At 38.1% G+C, this 18170-nt stretch overlaps 1 protein-coding gene across 1 annotated transcript in view; it reads right to left on the reverse strand.

Moving 5' to 3' along the window:
- Positions 1 to 17280, reverse strand: part of LOC103010379 (teneurin-1-like) — a 305445-nt gene extending 288165 nt beyond the window's left edge. The window contains exon 1 of the mRNA XM_057537692.1: positions 17196 to 17280. The gene's annotated coding sequence lies outside the window, so the exon portion shown is untranslated. The remainder of the gene's footprint in view (positions 1 to 17195) is intronic.
- Positions 17281 to 18170: the final 890 nt, after the last annotated feature.

Consider the following 18170-nt stretch of genomic DNA (forward strand, 5'->3'; position numbering starts at 1 on the left):
TGGGAGTAGATCCTATGTTTTCTGATTGACAGGCAAGGGCTTTTCTGCTATACCATGTTGTCTCTCTAAGGGAGGGAAAGTAGCTGCTCTCTGAACCTTTTAAATATTTAGTGCCAATTATTTTCATAAGTGTGCGTCCTTTTGGCCTGCTAGGCATTTTTCCTCCATTCTGATTTTTCATTCACATTAGCTTTGCAAGACCATCATTTTTCACACATTTAAACCTTTTTAGTATGAAAAAATACCTTTCAGTTAATATTACACAACTGGCAGACTCACAATTCCCAAATTATTTTCACAAATGACACAATATGCAAAAATCTCTTATTCCTTCCCAGTAAGTTTCTTTTTTAATGTCATTTTATTTTCTGATCTTACTTCTTTTTTTTCCTGTAGTGAAATGAACTTTTGGCAATGGTATCCCCTTAAAGGCAGTACCTCTAGAAGAATGGCAAATAGAACTAAGTGCAGAGTTAAAACTGGCAAATCCATTTTAAATTTCCCTAACAGACTAATCTCAATTAACTGGAACCCAATTAAAAAAAAAAAAAAACCCTTAATGTATTTGTACTGTATTTTTTGAAGGGCAATGCAAATTCAAAGATTTTAAAGATTTCATTTTTTATGTAATTTCATTGTTTAATGTTCTTTAAAGGAAGTATCAAGTGATTCCAAAAACTTAACACAAATTCAGGTCATTCTTCTGATTTTTTTTGTAAGTGGGGTGAGAATTCATATTTGAATAATGATACGTAGCACTGCCAGATACAGGTATTAAAGAAAAAAAGTCAATGCTTCCTATTCTCTACTTACTAAGAACCTAACAATGATGAATATTTTTAATAAGAATGAAGTCCAATGAGGGAAGACTTTTAAGTAACTGAAGATTTTGATTAATCTGAAAATCTCCCCCATCTTGCCACATTTTCTCACATATTTCACCTAACATAGGACTGAACATAGAAGCAGTCACTTTCTCAATATTCCAGGTGAATTCTATCTACATTGGCATATTTACCAAAAGAAAAGACACAATGACTTGCAACCAGTATGGTTCAACAGATGGATAGATGAAAGGAAAGAAAAATGGAAGGGTAAATAAATTAATGTAATACCATGACAATACAGATATTTTACTTCAGACTTTCCTAAAAAATTAAAACATTCTTTTCAGGAGACAAATATTTGTTTTGTCAGTAAAATTATCTGAATGGAAATACTTTTGCCATTGTTATGGAGAAATGCCATGTTTATTTGCAGTTAATGTTAACTACTAAATGGTTTAGCAAACATCCTCATTGGCCACTGCTGTTCCCTTGTACTCTGCAGATATTCCCATTAGTTAAAGAGTCTCCTGGTTTTAGTAGCTGTGTGTGGAAAAGGTCACAGAATCATTCAAATACAGAGGGCAGCCCACACATTTGGTTTTGCAAAGACTCAAGCAATTATGGAGTACAGATACAAGCTTATCTATACAATGGCCGAATGGGTTTTTTAAAGTTTAAAACAATGTATTTCATTCACATGGCACGCAATAAATGTAACTGATTATAAAGGTGGAACATTCTGTTCTTTTCACATTATATATCTATGTGTTCAATTTCCAAGGTAAATTTCAGTGTAGAATGCACATACCTTGATAGATCCAGAAGTTATGGGAATCAAAAAGGAGACAGCTGAATAAAGGTCACCCTTGTAATTCCTGTAAACAAATTAGGCCAAATTATCCTTCAAACACATGTACAAGCAGGTCCAAAGCAGTCCTTACACGAGGGAAAGGAAGAGACACGTGGGGTGGGAGTGGGCACGGGAGTTGTGAATATAAGGCTTCATTTTGCAATTCACAAAGGATAAAGGTGTCAGTTTCTTAAAAGATCTGCTTGAAACTCCAAACAATTGTATTAACTATGCTGCTAATAAAGAATTTCTTAATTAAGAATGAGTATACCTGGAGGGCTATGGACTTCTCCCCTACAAAAACTCTTCCAACTTAATACTATTCAATTTTTGCTCAATATACCACTCATTTTGAGATGAAATGCCCACAATTTCAAGAAATTTTCACCAATGTAATCAATTTATAATAATTGTAATTTCTTATATTAAAATAGTCCTTTACAATTTACAGAAAACCTTCATATATACATTTCATTTAATTCTCAGGAAAGTGAGGCCCAGAGAGATTAAATGGCTTGCATAAAGTCGCATAATGTGGTTAGTGGCAGAGCCAGGACTAGAATCCATGTCTCCTCACTTTGGCTTCCCAAGTCCCACATGACTTCCTTTATTCAAGTTATAAAATGGAGCATATGTCTCCATGTGCCACACTTGGTACTGGGCAATAGGGCAGGAAGTGTACCCTATAATGACCCCCATTAATTTATTCCACCTGACAGATATACTTCTCCCTCTGATTTATATAGGGCCCAATATGAAGCCACATAGATGTTTAACATATGAACTTTAAAAAACACTTCAGCAGTAACATAAATTGGTACAGTATTTTTGGAGGGGAACTTGTCAATAGGTACCAAAAGCCTTAAAAATATGCGCTCCCTTCAATCCATTTACTGCATGTTTATATACTTATAAGGCAATTATCAGAGATGTATACAAAGAAGTATAAGAATTCTTTCATGATGTTTTTTACATAAATACTGGAAATTACCTAAATGCCCAATAATTGCAGTTTGGTTAAATAAATCAAGGAACAACCATAGGATGTTTTACTAAGAAGCCATTAAATATGATGTGAGAACTGTCAGGATATTAATTGTCATTGCATATCATCTCTACCTATGGCTTAATTTGCTGCTTTTAAACTATACTCTGGAAGAGCTGGGGGAGTGGAGAATTACAATTATTTTTTTACATTTTTGTTTGTTTTTTCACTTCTCTGTGTCTCTGTGTCTCTGTATGTGTGTGTGTATACATATATAATATATTTTATTGAAATAGAAATATGTTAACAATATATTGCTAAACAAAAAAGCACATTATTTTCTAATTTTTCTAAAATGAACTTATATCACCCATATATTAAAAAGCTACGTGTTTTAAATTCTTCAAAAATCCATTTTAGAAAAGGCAGTGTGGGGACTTCGCCAGTGGTGCAGTGGTTAAGAATCCGCCTGCCAATGCAGGGGACATGGGTTCGAGCCCTGGTCTGGGAAGATCCCATATGCTGCGGGGCAGCTAAGCCCGAGTGCCACAACTACTGAAGCCCATGCGCCTAGAGCCCACCGCAACGAGAAGCCTGCGCACCTCAGTGAAGAGTAGCCCCTGCTCGCCACAACTAGAGGAAGCCTGCACGCAGCGACGAAGACCCAACACAGCCAAAAATAAATAAATTTATTTAAAAAAAGAAAAGAAAAGGCAGTGTGATGAATTATAAAGCAAAAGAAAAAGGAAAACATTAACATTCCAATATTTTATGATTGGCACTTAATTAACCTGATGGCCCTAATTTATCAATCAAGTAATTCCCAAACCTATTTTTTTAATATTTGAGGCAAAAATCTTAGTAATAAGGGCAAACAATTTAAAATTTCTACACAGTGAATCAAGACAGAAGACAATATCTAAATGCAATTTTTAAAAAATGTAGGTCAATAACGTCATTGTCACCTTTGACAAAGATGACAAAGATCACCAAGGTGACCTTGCAATGATAAGAGTATAATATTATTAGTAATGATCTCCATATCCAGTACACTATATATAAATCATTCATAATAGACTAAAGTGGTGCTCTTGATTAGTTGCAATCTAATTGCCCGATGTGCATTTTTCATCACTGTTAATGTTGCTCAAAAAAGACATGGTTCTGCTCCAGTGTTCATGTAGTTCCATAATAGTGCTAAGATAGAATCTTTTAAGGGAAGACATTTCAGAAAGTACTTAGATCTAGACTACAAAAAGTATTTCTGGCTCTTCTGCCACATATACCAGAGCAAGTCTGTAGAAATTGGCTTCATACTCATCAGGCTGATTCTGCAAGGCAGCTAGCAAAATTGCTTTAAAAAACAGACCGCCCTATATGCAGCATTTTGCCTGGGTGAGATCCACAGAGGACTGGGAAGCAAGAGGGCTTTAAAATCATATAGCCCTTCTCTGCTCACTTCTCAATTGCCTTCTGACTGAAGCCTTTAGGAGTCTATCTCCCCCTTTATGATTAGAGAAGGCCAGTTCACACGATCTATATAAGATACCCCAGGTTACTTGCCATCACTTACCAGTTCCCAACATGTACCACTTCCCTCACCTTTTACGTTTTTGTTCGACTCAAGAATTCATTTCCACAAAAGAAACTGTTGACTGTCTTAATACTGCATGAGGGCTAGCTACCCTTAGAGAAAAAACAAGTTAGAATGTTTGACAGGACCATCATTGAACGCAACCAAATAATGCATACCAGAGGCAAAAACAGCAGGGGCCACAAATGTTAGAAATGCATCTCACAGAACAAGCTCTAGCCCTAAATCCTAATTCCTCATCAAGGGATCATCTAACCCAAACTTCCATTAGTGCCACTACCTCTTGTTTGGGCCCACCTAGAGAATAATATACTACATCCTTCAGTTCTCAGCTTCTTAAAATGAAACTATCATCTGAGATTGGCTATGGAGATAAAATGCATAAACTGGAGGTGAGCAGAAGAAAGGTCTAAAAATCTGGTTCAAAAAATATATACATATATATGAACATGCATATATGTGTGTATAGATAGATATCTTTCTCAGATGCATTTAAAAAGTATAATTCCTACTCATTTAGAAAATGGGACTTTTTAAACTTGTTTTTCAATAATTACTCAATTATAACTATAACACCTATATTAACACTATATTTTCAAAAGACTTTGGGATGCATACAGGTCACACTTTATTTTACTAATGAGTGTATCTTTACATATTGCTACACATGCTTTGACACCCCTAATGCTATTTTTCTAATGGGACGTTTACTCAGAGACCTTGTAGAAAATAATTGTGTTAATAACAGAGACAGCTTCCCCATTACAATGATCAGTGCTCTCAGACAATTAATGCTGCAACACTCTGCATTGTCACTTTCTTCCTCAGGGCCTAGAGAACATCTAGGTTTACATTATTGGCTGCAGCTTCTTTTTTTTCCGGCAATATGGGCATTTCTAATGATGAGACCTGCCAAAACTTGTCAATGCTATTTTTCTTCTTTTCCATTAGAGGTGACTGTGGCTGAATAGCCAAGTAATCTATAGTTTAACTTCACTTAATTGTTTTTACTACATGACATGAAGAAATATAGTGAGTAATCACTTCTGTTTTACATGAAGCAAATTGCTAGTGCTTTCCACAGCAATATGAAGAAGGCTTAACTTGCCTAATCTCCCTCGAACATCCTGTTTAAATCCTGACATGATAAACTCAACCCTCCTTGGTTCTCCAGTGAGTGAAGACTAGATTGGATCAGTGGATCTCAATTATTTTCCCTGGCTGTGGACCTCTTCAAAGCAAAGCTGCCACAGAACAGTTGGCCCCAATTACAACTGGTATATTCCTCTCCCTCCAGCACCATCTCTCAAGGAGAATAGGTTTATTCTCCTTGTTTTTTATTACCTAAACCTCACTTGTAAGGTGGCAATATTTATATTTGTGTTTTTGTTTCCTCTTTGTTTTGTAAATGTATTTTTTCTGTAGTGAAAGTTATACGGACTTATTACAGAAAATCTGAAAAATACAGAAAGGAAAAATATCACCTATTACCCACCTCCTCCAAACAGAGATAATTATTTTTGGCACTTTTAATTATTTTTGGCACTTTTGTGCATCTTTTTCCAGTCTTTCTTTTCTTACCTATTGGGTATATATAATTTGGTATCCTGCTTTACCACTTGATAGTATAACATAAACGTTCTCCTTTTATCATAAAATATTTGTAAACATCATCTGTAACGGCCATAAAATATTACATTGTCTAAACGTACTATAAATCACTTAGCAATTCCCTTGTTGAACATTTAAGTTCCTTCATTTTTTCCACTATTACAAATAATGCTTGGTGAAAATCTTTGCAAATAATGCTTTTTCTGCCTTTCACATTATTTATTTAGGACAAATTCCCAGAAGTAGAATTACTGGGTCAAATGGTATGAGCATTTTTAATGCTTCTGCTGCAAACTGCCAAATCTATACCAACTAACATTTCATCATGTCCTTATTATTCATTCATTTATTCACCCAATTCTTATCAAACACCTACTGTGTACCAGGCACTGTGCTTGCTAGGTGATATGGATGCAGTAGTGAGCAAAACAGACATCAAGTCCATGCCCTCAGGGAGCTAGTATGTTAGTAGATTTCATAAATCTAAATAAACAAACATACAGTGCGATACCAGGTAGTGATGAGTAATATGAGGAAAAACAGAAGCGGATAAAGGCATAGAAAATAAACCACGATAGGACTCTTTACATAGGATGGTCCAGGAAGGCCTTTATGGTGAAGGAAAATTTGATCAAAGATTTGAATGAAGTGAGAATTCATTTCAGGCAGAGGAAATAGCAAGTGCAAAAGCCCTGAGAGACAAAAATGCATGGCATGTTTACGGGACAGAATGGAAGGCAGTTTGGCTAGAATGTTATGAGCAAGGTTTGGTGGGAAAAATGGAATGATATGAGACTGGATAAATAGGGAACAAATCCTGTAGGACTGTGTAGGACATGGTAAAGATTTTTAAACTTATTTTAAAAATTTTATCTTATGTGTGATAAGAAGCCAGCCATCAGAGGGCAGAGAGTGGGAAAATCAGAAGATCTTATTTATTTTTTAAAAGGATCACCCTAGCTGCTGTGTGGAAAACTATGTGGAGGCAAAAATGTATGTAAGGGCATCAATTAGAAGGTTATTTCAGTAGTCCAGGTTAGCGGTGATGGTGGTGTAGACTAAAACACTAATGGTGAATGAGAGGAGAGGCAAATGATTCAAAGGATATGGCTTGAAGGTAGAGTCATATGTCAGGTGTGAAAAAAAAGAGGAATCAAGAAAACTCTAAGGTTTGGGACTTGAGCAATTACACCGAGCATTATCTTACAAAACAAACAAACAAAAAAACCCTTGTATTTATTTTTTCTAATTTGCATTTATTCTGATTACTGAAGACTGAGCTTTTTTCGCATTTATTAGCCATTTTAATTGCCTCTTATGAATTAGCTTTCCACGCCTTTGCCCAGATGGCATTTATAAAATCCTTTCCTCCCTTAGCTTCTATTTCATTATTTCCTGGTTTGCCTCCTACCTCTCTGACCTTATTCTTGACCTGCTCTCTCTTGAAGTCTCCTCTTACTTCACCAACCTCTTAAGTTCAGTGTGTCTCGAGATTTCATCCTTACTTCTCTTCTCCCTCTACATATACTCCCTAGGTGAACCCACCTTCCTATGATTTCAACTACTACGTTGACTGATGACACACAAATCTCTACTTCCAGACCTGATCTTCAGATCTGTAATTTCCATCTGTGACAAATCATCTCTATCTGGATGTCAAGATAGTGCCTCATATTAAACAAATCCAAACCTGACCTCATTATTCCCACCCAAACTGGCTTTTTCTGCCATGTTTCCTGTATTGCTTAATGGCATTACCTAATTTTCCAAGCCAAAAGCCTCAGTGTCTTTCCTCTCTCTCCCTCAGCCTCTAAATGTAATCAATTTCCACGTCCCACTGATGTTACCTTACGAGTGGCTTTCAAATTTTCCCCCTCCTCTCCATCTTTACTGTCACTGCCATGGTTCACACCTTCATAACCGCTCACAGTTGCAACATAGCCCCTTAATGTCTCACTGCTACTACTCTTAATGCACTTCAATCCATCCTTCATACAGGTGTCATCTTTCTAAAACTCAAAGTTGGTGACCTGCCCCCCTCACTTTAAAGCCCTTCATCTAATTCACTAGATTCTGCTACAATGCATTACATTGTGTAATTTTAGATAAAAACCACAATTCTCCAATATAATTCTCCATGGAGGGAAATCCTAACACATCCAGTCATTCAATAAATATGTACTAAGCCCCCTCTGGGTGTCAGACACATGTAAGGAAATAAAATAAGACATTATCCCTAACGTCTGTTCCCCAGACCTGGGTAGGAAATAAAATGACACTCTATTTTCCTGGGTTGGTATTCCCCAATGCTAATTTAGCCTTGTACCCTTTCAGGATCTTTTAGCCCTGTGGACTGTGGGTCTCCATATTCTCTGACTGAAAAATTCTTAGCTGTTCTTTAAGAGCCAATTCAAATATCTGTCTCCCCCATTAGATGGTAAGTTTTTTTTTAATGTCTTTGTAGCACTGGGTAAACAGAGACATTTAAAAAGCTTTGATGAATGAATGAATGATTGAACAGATGAAGTTCTTTCTTCATGAAGATTGTTTTATGATGTATAACCAAAACCCTGTAATACTGAAGTCTTCAGTAAAAAAGAAGCCAGTCCATGAGACTTGGAGAGTCTTTGTGGAAAACACTTGAGATTTCAAGACCCATTGTCCTAGAGCTCTGGGTAAACATTGATTCTTTTTCTGCCTTTTCAACAACAAAGCGGTCCCAAGCATTTTGCTAAATGTCTAGGACCAGTGTTCCCTTCTTACTAAGTCTAGTGCTGTTTTACACATTTTCTTCAACATGTTCTACTCCATGTTTAGCAGAAATATATCGTTAAATTTTTCTCTATTCCGTGTTAAATTACCCTTAAAATATTTCCCTTGCACTGAATTCTAATTGTTTATATTAAAATTACCTCACTTTCACAAGTTGTCCAATGTTTCATCAAGGCAATGGCTCAAACAGGGGAAAAGAACAAAACAAAGAAGAAAATGTAGCGCTCCTGTGTTAACACTTCATGTATTTGAAACCAAAAGTAATGGTGTCACACCTAAGGGTTGACATTTTATTAGACTAAACATGAAAGATCAATCACAAATGCACTCACAACGAATGATACATGCACAGAGTAAATCTGTAATAAAGGGTACCAATCCAGAAAATCTGTATGTAATTTTAGCTCCTACCCAAGATAATTGAAAGAATGTATGAGCCAAAAACAATATAAAAAATAATATTTCACTTTATACTTATATTCGCTAGTATATACCTAAGGAATTGGTCGGATTTAGAAAAAGAATAAAAAGATTAATCACTCCGAAAACTTTAGTGAATGTCCCAGAGCTTCTTTTCTCATAAATCTATATACTACCTCAACTCTTGGAAATAGCTGAAAGAAAGAAAGAGAAAGAAAAAGAAAGGAAGGGAAGGAGGGAGGAAGAAAAGAGAGTGATGTTATTGGTATTTCAAGGTACAAGAGTCTTCTTAAGTCGAAGTAATAGGTATCAAGTGGCCAATCAACTGCACAGCCTTCTCCCTTAGAGGTCACTAGATCTCATTAGTGAAATTTATAAAAGGAGTTTCTTATTTGACTTGCACAGCAATTCTGTCAATGCTTCCCTACATCGCTTAAAGCTCTAAAGATATGAGTCACGATCACAAAAATACATTTCAAGCACGCAGTAAGCAAATAGGTGATGTATGTTTCTGTGAACGATGCTTGCAAAATCCACATCAAAAATGTACACATAATTTTTAATAAATATTCCTTTAGTCAAAAAATCCCATCCCCACACACATAAATACAAATATATTTGGGGGCTAGTTAATGGAGCAGGAGATCACACATCAATATCACTCAAATGCCTGCAATTAAGCAGAGCAGCTTTAAAAAAAGAAAATCATTAATGCTAAAGGGGGGTAATGCACAGATATAAATTCAAAATGTTGATGAGAAACATTTTGTTGATAGCAATTGAGTTAGCTAGGAACACTTTGGGTTTAGAAAGCTTCCAGCCACTGTGTGGTTGTAGTGTATTTATACACCTCTATATTTAAACACAGGTGGTAATTAGCAAGATTGAGACACCTTTAATAAGGCATCATCATAGGTGCAAAGGATGTGAGTATGAGTTCATTATCAATAACTTTCCTGAATTAATCATCTCTCAGGACATTTAATTTTAAATGTACCTGAAAAAACCTGGATTACTGAGATAGGCCATCTGCAGTATCTTTTTCTAATTTCCCTGAACAACTGAAGAGTTTTCTTAAAATGTCTATATACATCTGGGACACAGGGAAGGCAATATCTAATAAACCAATTGTCCAGCTAATCTGGCACCTTCTCTTTGACAGGTGTCTAAACCAGATAGAGGCATTAGAAGTAATATAAATACTTAGAATCCACCAATTATACAAAACCTTGGAACTGGGAAATTTTCTCCTTGACCTTAGCCTGCGATCATATTTTCCCTGACGTATGCAAACTGATAGTAATGTATTTTTTATTTTGGTTGCTTTAAAAACCCTCATTCACACAGGCAGTTAAAAACACTAAGCAGTGATTCCAAACATTAAAATGAAACTGGATTTCCTTTGATAAAACCATATAGGGGTTCTACTTAAAGTCACACACATATACATGCACACACACACATATATATATGCAATCAACATTCTGAATATCTACAGTACCTTTCATCTAAATAGGAAAACAATTTAAAAGTAAATATACAGTCATTTCTAAAGGGAAACTGAGGCTGTATCTTCACAATATCATTTGGATGAACAGTTAAAATTCATTGATCAGATCTTTGGAACTAGTCAGATGATTGACTAATTTTTTTTTTTCACTGTACATCCAAATGCCAAGCATCTACTGAAAGGTTAGAGGAAATCGACATGACAAAGAAAATATGACATAGATAGATACTAAGAAATCTACATGTTCAATAATGATGATTGACTGAATTTTTCATGTTTTACTCAGATATTTTGGTATTTTTACTCAGATATAGCTCAAGTAACAAAAATAAACCAGTTAACAAAATATATGCAATTCAATACCCAACAACTGGATACTGATATCAAGAATATTCCCTAACATGTAAAAATGAAAATATTATTTTTCCTAAACTTTTTTTTTTTTTGGCCACACAGCGCGGCATGCGGGATTTCAATTCCCCGACCACGGATTGAACCTGGGTCCCCTGCAGTGGAAGCACGGAGTCCTAACCACTGGACTGCCAGGCAATTCCCAATTTTTCCTAAACTTGTAAATCCTACTTCATTCTATCTTTAATAATTCTGTCTGGGACATTTATATTTTGAAATTATAGTCACTTTAAAACAGAAAATTACCTGGTGACATATAAATATAGATATAGATTTAGATCTCCATTCTTTTTTTCCTTACCAAAATCCTTTTTGGGAATCACTCTTTCTTAGCCATAATACAGAAATTTGTTTACAGCTATAAATTCAGACAAAAAAATATTAGTTTATCAGAACCCATAGCTGATAATATTGCAAAAGGCTTAACATGGATTGAAATTCAGCTCATATTAGAGTTTGTGATCCCAAGTTCAATTTAGTAAGTCATAATCAGCCACAAAAATGTTACAGCAGAATATGAGAAACATTAAAAGGCAATTTCCTCATTGTTGACTACTTATCAACTGACAACTTAGTCAATTAAAATTAAAACAATCAGTATGCTTTATGGTGATGGGTAAAATGAGTGTTTTACAGATTTCAAATAAATGTATTCAAATCCATTTGGTCTCTGTAATAAAAAAAAGTGGGGCACAGATATTTTAATAAAATAGTTTTTATACTTGAAAAGGAAAAATAACTAATCTTACCAGAAAATTCAAGCATCATTTATATTTAACTTTACTGTGATCTCTAACTAGGCTTCTTCAAAGTCTACAAAATCATAATTTGACTGAACATATTTTTTCAATGTAATAGCTATTATGAAACTATTTTACAGCTGTGAATGTCCTCATAGAACAAAAAACTCTCTGTAGCATACACATAAATACCAATAGGAATGCACAAATCAAAGCTCTATTTCTGTGATTATTTTTAAAGAACTGCTTGAGTAGGGACAAGGCAGGTTGCATAAAATCTTCAGGAAAATGACAGAGATGGCACTGATTTTTGTTCTGCTTAATCATTTATTGCTCTCAAATTCAATCCCCCAGCCTTTTACAGTTACTTTCAGGGACCAACAGGCTGGCATGAAATTAAATTAACAAGCAGGTTCCCATCCTGAATTAGTGACTCCCAGCTGTCTGTCCCATCTAGTTTCCATGGCAGTAGAAGAATCGGTGAAAAGTGAGGTGCAGGAAACTGTAAGAAGCCGACATATCAAACTCTTTAAGTCGATTTCTTTAAGCTGATGAATCAGTACCGGGGGCGGCGGTGGGGGTGGGGGGAGGTAGAACTGAAGTTAAAGTGTTTTATTTCCTGGCTTTTTGAAAAGGCCAGTGTGTTTCTGTTTTTGTCACTGCTGAGGGATGCAAGCAACAGTTCCTTACACATTTCATAGAAGGCTGTAGATTCAGGATGGCATTTGGCTCATTATGTATTTAATAGTAACCCAAGAATGTTTAAGGGTCTCTACATGTATTTTAAAGCGTTTCATTTTATGTTTTTCTTTCTTTTTTGACATAGATATTAAGATTCATCAGCCTGTTAAATGACTCCAAAACATCCAGAAACTAAGTAAAAAATTCTCTCAACCAACCAGATGTTTGTTTGCATCACCTCAAACAGCTGGATGGTTGACGGAACTTTTCACTCACATATTTGGGTGTCACCTAGATACAGCCATAGAGACCTGTCATAAGTACCCAGGAAAAAAATATTAATCTTGGCACATACCTACCATAAACACAGATATGAAGGCTCTGAGTAAGAGCTTCACAGGGCGTAATTCACTGATATAAAAAGAGATGATTTAACACATTTTCCTGTGTCCATTTTCCAATTACCTTCTCCACTCCACTTAGAGTAGGTGGGAATGGAGAACCCAATATTTCAGAATCATTACATCACATTGAAAACATCATCCAAGAGACAGTGGTTAGTTGGCATATATGCATGTTTCACCATATGCTATTGTTTACCTAAAGTGGAGGCCTGGACAGGAAGTAAAAGTCAGAATTTTTTTTAAGTTGTAAATTATCCAAGATTATACTCCCAGGTCTAGAAATGTGTCCTGAAGTTACATAAGAATTTAACAGGCTTTATTTATCAGACTCTAAATTATTATATTTAAAACATTAGTGATCCAACATCAATTGTAAAAATATTTACTACCTCCAATTAAAACTAGTTTGCTTTGATTATATATAGAAATGTTAGCAGTACAATTAGTACAAATATTGTTATAAAACAATTTTCAGTTTATGCCATTATATTCCAATTTCCTCAGCCCTATTTTTCATGGGTTCCAAATGTAAGCAATTTCATTGGTCTTGCTAAATTGTACCATAGTATAACTAGCAAACTACAAAATCTCTATACATTATATAAATTGCCATAACAGGGTACCACATTTGGAAGAGACATATGCTTGGACCATCAAGGCTGTTAGGAATAATCAAAAGCTATGTGAAACCTTTTATAGCATTCACCTGCTCAAACTAAGCACAATTCTAGCTGGTTCTATTTGATATTTACTTTCCTCAGTTCTAAAAAAAAAAAAAAATCAATGGAAAACAGAAAGGAAAAGAAATAATATATTAAGCCAGGATTCAGAATGTTTTACCATTTAGGGGAAGGAAACAGACTAATTTCAATTCAAAATAGTGATTTAATCTAATACTCAGAATCTGCAGATGATTTAAAGCAGTTTCTGTATATGGAAACAGTTCTGAAATCTGATTCCTTTTAATTTTTTATAATCAGCAGCTATATTTCTAGCTACTGATATATGTTGTTGATCATAACTGCTAAATACTATCCCTTACAATATTCTTCATCATTTAATCTGCCTGTAGTTGTGCTAGTAATCCAATTCAAACCACTCTGGTAAAGGATGGGAAGCTTCTTTTTAAAAAAAAAAAAAAGCACGCATGGATTACTATTTTTAAGGCTAAATCGACAGGAACTTAAATATATGTAATATTAATAAAATTATCATACATGTCTCATATCTGATGCATGGCATTCTCATGAGGTTGCTTCTAAAAGTGTGTGTGAATATGTGAGAGTGCTAGAACAAATATGTGAATATTATAAGAAAATCTGTTTTCGTTAAAATAATTAATCATTGTGTCAAGTATTCAAAGTACTGGTCTTCTTTTGACCTCAGGTCAGTAAGTACGTAAGTAAATAAATAGATAAATAAATCATTTGTTTGGGAAACCTTAGGAAATTTATTAACCATAATCTATACCAAGTACTTGATAACTATACTGAAAACTGAAACTGATGGACTTTCCGGAAAAGCAAGCTTCAAGTAAAAATTACATGGATTCTAATTGCTACCTCTAACATAAAATGGAAAAACTCTTTGTTAATACTGAACCTTCTTACCATTTCCAAGTTTTTAAGGCTTTCATGGAAAATAAATTTCCACTAAACCTTTTGTTTTCAGAGGCAACATATCAAAAGAATATTTTGCAGTTTGACAATTTAAAGTCATATTGTACAGAATAAACTTGAATGTTGGACTGTTCTGCTTCAGCAAGAATCTGTGTATTAAAAGCATCAGGAAGGTACAATGACTATAAGGGAAACTATGATCATGTCAGCATTATATACACAAATGATAGCTGAAATGAAACACCGAGACCTTTAGAGTACTCAGATTTCTAATTAGGCCTCTGAAAGAGATGGTAGTTAACATATAATCTGATTTTACTTTTTAACACACCTATTTGTTTGAATATGTGGAATCTCACTTAATCTTACAGCACAATGATTCCACAAAGCATTCTTTCCTTCAGCTCCATTGTATATTTTGTCAAATGGCATGATGGTTCTTAATTCATAATGGAGACTTAGAGCTAATGGTAAATACTAATTCATGTATTCAAAAAATACTCATTTTCTACTATGTGTCTGGCATGGCTCTAGGGACTAGACTCTATTGGTTTTATTATACAAACGTTAACATTTGTTCGTTGAGTTGTTTTCCAGAAACACCTGTTTTTCAAAAACATTCTGGGGGACAATCTGAAAACTTTTAAATAATATTTAGAGCATGGATTCATTTTAGAAATTACCCAAACCCCTTTAAAATGCATCTTGTGACTTTCTTTTATTATCATTAAAAGGTTCCAACATGACTTTGGCATACTTGCAAGCTTTTAACTACCCTTTAAGAAAACTTCGCAAGGGTAAATTATTTAACGCATCACACACACAAAAAGTCTTATGAACTTGGACAAAAATGGCAAAACTAGGATTCTGCTCTTCCAGTTAACTACTTAAAGGGTCATACTATGCCTTATGAAAATTCATTTTTCCCCACGTTGAAAATATTAAGAGCAAGGGTGAAGGGGCGGTGAGCAAGCAAGCAAATGCTGGGTAACCATGGAGCAGAATGTAAAGCTGTGGATCTCATCATCATCATCATAATAAGCCTTTTCTTCTTAGACTGTCATCTTTCTTGGCAGCACTGGAGTACCCTATGCTCCAAATCGGAAGTCTTCGGACTAAGAAGATGGACAAGGATATTTCAGCCAAAAGATAATAATAGAGCAGACATTTGCAATGTTTTCCCCTAACAGGTTAAGAGTAGCGATTGATTCACACAGTACAGTGTACCTGGTTTGTTAATTATAATCATAGAACAACAATCTAAAATTCAAGGAAGCTGTCTGTGACCCTCACCACGAACGCGATCAATTAAGTGCTAATCTAACAGTACCTAACAGGATCCACTGGAGTGTTTCGTTTCCTTTTGGTTTCTAAACCCGAGAGGCTACTAATTTCCTTTCTATGGCACTAGGAACTTCTCTTTGTATTTCTTCGGGCCACCTCAAATACTCCTCCGGATTAACATCCCAGGGGAAAAAAACGGGAAAGTTCAGGACGTCTCCTGACCAATTGCTTCATTTTGAAGACCTACCCGTATTATCATATCGCCAGTAGCAATGATGCAGATCCGCTAAACCCAAAGCTGCCGACGGCAAGCATGAGCTGCAAACCAGCCCCCGCCCCCGCCCCTACTCTCCCGGTGGCAAAATAGATGTCGAGAAGACTTGTACTAGTGGAGTGAGATCGTCTGTCTCCGCAATTGTAAACAACCGGCTGCACTGGGTTTGCTGAAATCTTTAAATACACTCCTGACTGCAAACACATCCACTCACCAAGTCGCGCTAACAGTCTCCCCTTCTCCACCTCTAGGAAAAGCATCCTAAAACTGAACTGGCAATCCGCCCGTGGTGGAGTGGAAGAAAGTGAGGTTACATTTCCTCAGGCATGCCTAGTGGGTACTTGGCAGTCCGCAGAGGTGCTGGCCGCTGCTAGATTGCCGGTACCACGTCTCAGGATGAAATGCGAAAACACACAAACCCGCGCAGCTTAAGCGCGTGGTTAAAGCCAACACCGACGGCTCCCAGAGCACCGACTGCTGCGTAATGACTGTCTCTTATGACAGAGATTGGGGTGTAGGAAGGAAGCATTGGGTAGGGCCGCAGACGGCGTAGGTTAGAAGGAGGTCCTGCAGTACCCCCCGGAACATGGGCTCCCCGAGTGAGGTTCAAAGAGAAATTCAAAAGCAAACTGGTACTAAAGTGCCTCCTAGCCCCTGAGTATCTTCTCTCAGAGAGACGGCAGGAGCGGGACCCGAGTGGCCGAGCCCCTGGCGGACGCTCCACGAGGGAAGGATGCTGGAGGAGAGGCGCCCCCTTGTCTCTTCTCGGACCGAGCCCACCCCCCTTCCCAGCGTCCAGGTCCACTTGTTAGAGCGCCAGGGCTCTGAGCGAGAGCTGAGGAGAGGGCCCCCCTTTCAGAACTGGAGGAGTTGGTTGGCAAAAGTGTCGCCTGAGAAGCCTAATGAGCCCTCGAAGGGCAGCGCCCCCAAGGCCCGCTGAAAGCTTGAACTGCGAACAAGGCCGACCTCCCATCTCCCCCGGGTGGTCCAGAGCCCCGGGCCGGGCGAAGACCAAGAGAAGAAGGAGCCGAGGTTATGCCACCTCGGGCAGGACTCCCAGAGCGGACGCTGCCCGCCACTCACGGCCGGGAACCGCCATCCGCCGCCTGCAGCCTTGGGGCGAAGTTCGCCGGGAGTCCTTGGGGTGGGAAGTGGGGGGTTGGGAGCCGCGAGCCAGAGGGAAGGAGGTGGGAGCCGGCAGCAACGCACCTACCTAGTCCAGGCGTAAGTTTCGATGGCGTCCCCAGGTGCGGTCCCCCGCCCCCTCGCCAGGTGCTCAGCCCCGCCGGGCGCTGCCCGTGCCCGGGACCTCAGGCGTCTCAGCCGGTTCCTGCGGGAAACGACTGTAAATCCACATTACTGTTCGAGCTGCCGCTCGGGCCCCCGCATCGCTCTCCTCCGGTTGGCGGCGGCGGTGCTCTCAGCCGGCAGCCGTCGGGGGCAGGGACCGAACCTGGCTACTACCGCGCCAGCGGACGATCGCTGCCAGGAGGGTGCTTGCGCCCGGGGTCGTACGTGGGTGCGAGAGTGTGTATACGCGTTTGTGTCCGTGAAAGAGAGAGTGTGGGTGTGTGTGCGAGCAGAAGGGGTGAGCCCAGCCCCCGGGGCACTCGGAGGTGAACTCCGGACTAAGCCGGAGCCCGCCGCGCTCCCGGGTGCGGGGCCTCTGCACGGCTGATGGCTGTGCTGATGTTGCCGTGGCCGCCGCCGCCGCGCTCTAAGGCTGGTCGCGGTGGTACAAAAAATGTTTCTCCGCTACTCGAGACCAAAAAACCTGCCCTGTCTACTGAGCATGCCCGGTTTGACAGCTCCACAGCCAGGGTTTTTTTTTTTTTTTTTTTTTTTTTTCCTTTTCCACTAAGACTCCAGGTTTTAGCCGCAGCTGAGATGGGGGGGCGGGGGGGGGGGAGCTTCGGAGGAGGAGGGCTTAGGGACCAGGTAGCGGGCAAAGGAAGGGAAATCGAGATGAGAAAGATCAGGGTGTTAGAGGGTGGAGAGAAGGAAGGAGAAAGCTGGGGGTGGGAGCAGAGGAAGGAAATAAGGATCAACAAAATTTAGATTTCGTACCACAATGAGTTCCCGGCCAGGGTACTCTCATGACCAGATTCTATTTTTTCCGGAGGGTTAGGTGGGGTGGGGTTGGTTCGGAGGAGTGTTTGTCATCCCCAAAGCAACCTGGAACAGTGTT

The sequence above is a fragment of the Balaenoptera acutorostrata genome, chromosome X, assembly GCF_949987535.1.
Source record: "Balaenoptera acutorostrata chromosome X, mBalAcu1.1, whole genome shotgun sequence".
Lineage (NCBI taxonomy): Eukaryota > Metazoa > Chordata > Mammalia > Artiodactyla > Balaenopteridae > Balaenoptera > Balaenoptera acutorostrata.